This window comes from Mandrillus leucophaeus, unplaced genomic scaffold (genome assembly GCF_000951045.1).
Source record: "Mandrillus leucophaeus isolate KB7577 unplaced genomic scaffold, Mleu.le_1.0 Scaffold356, whole genome shotgun sequence".
NCBI classification, from domain to species: domain Eukaryota; kingdom Metazoa; phylum Chordata; class Mammalia; order Primates; family Cercopithecidae; genus Mandrillus; species Mandrillus leucophaeus.
Window position 1 is genome coordinate 2,369,201 of NW_012103765.1, and position 4,522 is coordinate 2,373,722.

The following is a 4,522-nucleotide window of genomic DNA, read 5'->3' on the forward strand; positions in this document are numbered from 1 at the left end:
GGAAGATTGCCAAGGAGATTTGCTGCCATACAGTGTTTGAGCAGGAGAGATTAGGAGACAGATTTCAGGAGTTAAAAAGAAATGTTAATTAAGTTTAATTATAGACTGCTTTCAGTATGATTTGACAGGAAAAAGAATTAGCACAAATAGGAGGGAGATAAAAGAAACAGCAGAGTCAAGCAGTTTCTCTATTTTTAATGAACTCCTATAAATTTCTGAATGGGTAAGAAACAAAACCTATAAATATGGGAACCCAGGGACAATATGGAGTGAGAGGGAATTCAGGACAGTGAGAGTTTTAATTAGACACAGCGGGAAGGGATGTAGAGCCCTGGTGAAAAGACTATAAAGGAAGGGGAGGGAGATTACTCTCTGACATCACAGGGAAGTGTTAGAAAATAGATTTGGGGAGAGTGTTCTGTGGAGAGAGAAGATAACAAATGATTTCGGTCTTGTGTGGGGCAGGGATTAACATTTTTTTCTTTCTTTCTTTAAAAGCAATTTATTTCTTATTACAAAATGCAGGTGAGGAGCACGGGCAATGCCTGTAACCCCTTGGTTGCGCATCTTCCCAGTCTATTTCTGCTTCTAGAAATACCGTGTGTACAACACCAAGCTCATGCTGTCCCCAAGCGCTTGCACATTCTAACAGCTGCAGAGTACATGAGCAGGTGGAAAGTCCAACAGATGCCCCACTCACAAGGCAGGGCCCTCCAACCCCTCTCTTCTGGCTCCCTTTGCTAACAGTAACTGGTTGCCCTTCCTACTGGTCATAGATAAATGACACCTCCACAATTCTCTGAGAGCTTTCAGGCAACCTCAGGAGGCAGTGACTAAGACCCTTCCCTTGCTGCCAGCTTCCTATGTCCCAGGCTGCCTGTGGCACCTGGACCGCTGCTGCCCCTGGGTCCCGCACATTCCAGGGCAACGATGGAGGAAGGGCAGGCCATGCATGAGGATTTAACAGTCTTTACTGGACTCAGACCAGGAGTCAGTGGGTCTTGAGGACCTCTGTGTATTTGTCAATTTTCTTCTCCACGTTCTTCTCAGCCTGTTTCCGTAGCCTCATGAGCTGTTTCTTCTTCCGGTAGTGGATCTTGGCTTTCTCTTTCCTTTTCTCTAGGGTGGCTGTCACTGCCTGGTACTTCCAGCCAACCTCCTGAGCCAGGCACCCCAGACAAGCAAACTTTCTTGTAGGCTTCAGACACACAACCTTGAGGGCAGCAGGAACCACCATCCTCTTTTTCTTGTCGTAGGGCGGTGGGATGCCGTCAAACACCTGGAGGCGGTCCAGGGCGGCCTGGCCTCCCTTGATCTCGCACGGCAGCAAGTCTCGCACGGTCTGCCAGAGGATGTGGCTGGGGGCCTGGAAGTGGTAGGGGACTCTGGAAGTGTTGGTGTTCATCCGCTTGCGGAGGAAAGCTGGGTACTTCAACTTGTTTCTGTAGAAATGGCCAGAAATGTTGATACCTTGGCAGCATAGGACCACCACCTTCTGGACCAGCAGTGCCTGTTTAGCTGCGATGGCCGCCAGGGGGCCCAGGAGATGGCCTCGACCATTGAGCACCAGGACCTGTACCTCCGCCATCTTCCGCAGCTACCTGGGGAAGGGGGGACTAACCTTTTAAAGAGGATTAACCTCTTTTGCCTCAGTTCCTCCTCTCTGCAATGGACTCTAAATACTAATCACCTCACGGGGTAGTTGTGATGATTAATGAGTTAATCCGTAAAGGCCTAAGAACTGTAACTGATGCAAAGAATCTCTCAGTGCATATGAGCTGTTATTATTCAATCTCATAGTTTTCCACAAATGCAAAATAATTATTTTGTCATAATAATTAGATATGACAAAATATTAATGATTATATAAAGTCTCATCATAAACAAGTTATTTTAATGAAAATTATATCACTTATTTTTCTCTATAATCATTTTTTCCACAGTTCATCTGGATACCAAGCAACATTTTCATATTGCACAGATGAGGAAATTAAGGTTCAAAGAGGTTAGTGGCTTGTCCAGTTTTCACATTAGTAAATGATAAAGCCATGGCCAACCCAGGAGTTCTAAATCCAAATTCTATTGTCTTGACATTAAACTGAATTTCTAAATAAGGGAGAATTTCTTTAAAGGAGATTTCTGAATGGATCTTCACACATCCCAAAAAACTAATCATGGTTACCAACAGACTAAAGATTTTTTAAAGACAACTCAATTTCAACAAATCAGTCGTGCTGTCCTGTCTTTCCCTTTGCTGACAGATAAATGCAAAATGATAGTTCTTCATGTGATCACAAAATGACAGTCCAAACTCTAAGTATCACATCCACATTCAAAGTAGAAACAAAGAGGGAAAGATACCAGCTCCATCTGTTCTTTCTAACAGCAAAACAAAAAGTTTTCCAAAAGCTTTCACAGCACTCTTCCTTTGTATCAGGATTAGGTCACATGACCTAGTCTAGCTGTGATGGACACCTCGGGCTGGGCATGTGGTCACCCTAAACAAAATCTGAGCTACCCTGGCAAGTAAGAAGAAGAAATGGATATTAGGCAAACAATTAACAGTGCTAGTTACAAATACTCCCTGAGCTGGCAGAGTAAGTCAACCCAAGCTCAATAGGAGCAGCATGTAGGAGAGCAATCCGAGAACAATCACGGACTAAGGACCAGGTTCCATTACCACTTTCCAGATGCCAGGCAATTAAACATATTCCAAGACCTGAGAATGGTGGCAGAGTCATCCTCATTGATATTGGATTTATTGCTAACACAGGCACAGAGCTATACCTAATTTTATTTGTAAAACAGGCTAATATGTTTTTTCCTTGCACCCCAAGTGTGTGGAACAATCTACCAACTACATTTGACTTCTGAGTTCTCTACTGCTGTGCATCATTCTAAAAACATTAGCATTTTAAAGTAACCTTCCACAGAACCCAGAAAAGTGACTCATCTGGAATTGTCAAGTCAATCCAAAGCAGAAGCTATCAGGAAGTCAGGAACTAAAAACAGGGAGACTGATCTAAAGTTTGTGTTAGGTTGAACTACATGCAATTGCCTATTGTTAAGAATTGAGGTGTCCCCCACAAATATTCATGTGTTGAAATCCTAACTGCTAGTACCTCAGAATGTGACCTCTTTTGTAAATAGGTTATGCTAGCCCAAGACATTCAGTGAACAGGACTGCAGAGTGGGATGATGCCTGCAGATGTTGCAGAGTCTCAGGGACATAATTCTAAACATCACCTGTCACAGTTTCCCAGACCTGGACTGTGCTGGGGTTGCTTAAACAGTGAACTGAAGAATCAGATTCTGTGAAAAGCAAAGACTTAGACTTTGAGAAAAGATTTTCAAATCACATATCTAATAAAGAACTTGTATCCAAGAATATATTAAGAACTCAAAACAATACAAAAACTAACAACTCAATTTTTAAGATTGTCAAAAGATTTGAACAGCCTTTTCACCAAAGATGTATGAATTGCAAATAAACACATGAAAAGAAGCTCAACATCATTACTCGTTCCAACCAAAACTATAATGATACCACTACATACCTGTTAGTGTCACGGGACCCCTGGGGTGTCACTTCACCAGCTGGAAACATCTGTGGCTGGCAGTGTCTTCTGCCTGAGTGTTGCTCATGCCCACTGGGCTCGTTGGGCCCACTCAGCTTGGCAGGCTGTGCTCAGCTCATGCTACCTGCTCATATCCCACACCTGCCAAGGGTGAGCCAGGTTTGGAGTGGTGAGGGGTGTGTGGGCAAGTGAGCACAGGGCCTGGCCACTGCATACAGCCAGGCACACAGGCTGCTGCAGCTAGGCAGGCAGCTCCAGGTACCAGCACAGGTGTCTGCTCCATGTGAGGCTGCAACTGGACCAGATGTACTGCACGTGGCTTCTGCTGCAAGCACCTGCATCTGGATGAGGGGAACGTGGTGGCACCCAGAAGCTTGCAGACACTAGGAACTGCAGACACCCAAAGAGGGTGTAACAGCCCTGGCTTGGGGAGCTCCTAGGCCTGGGCTCCCCAAAGGGCTGAAGCTCTTCTCTCCTTCTCGTCACCCACAACATGGTGAGCAGGGAGCATGTTTCAGCACTTTTTGTGTTACAGCTTTTTAAGTTCCACCATTTGGTGAGTCCCTAGTTCTTGTCCCATATCCAGGAAGAATGAAGTACATGGACAACTGGAGGGTAAGCAAGGCAGAGTGGAGCCTCATCAAGTGACAGAACAGCTCTCAGGAGACCCAAAGTAGGTAGCTCCTATTTATGGGCAGATCCTCCTGATGTCTGAGTCTGGCTGAGTTTGGGGTATTTATGGTGTCAGAAGGGAGAAAGTGCATGGCCAGGCCTGGAAAAAGCACTAAGTTATCACTCCAGGCTGTGGACTCTATCCAGAATTGACAGCCCAGCCCCCACACTTCAGACTATCCCTGACTTAAAGGTGGAGCTTCACCAGGGATGTGCCCCTTTCCACCCAGAAGCCTGTCTGCCTCCTGTCACCATCAATCATGTCCATCACA

At 45.2% G+C, this 4,522-nt stretch overlaps 1 pseudogene across 1 annotated transcript; it reads right to left on the reverse strand.

Annotated features, from left to right (window-relative positions):
• Positions 1 to 474: 474 nt before the first annotated feature.
• On the reverse strand, positions 475 to 1,588 carry LOC105546356 (annotated as a pseudogene). Its single transcript, XR_001007080.1, has one exon. The product of XR_001007080.1 is annotated as a 60S ribosomal protein L13a pseudogene (transcript).
• Between the last annotated feature and the right edge of the window lie 2,934 nt (positions 1,589 to 4,522).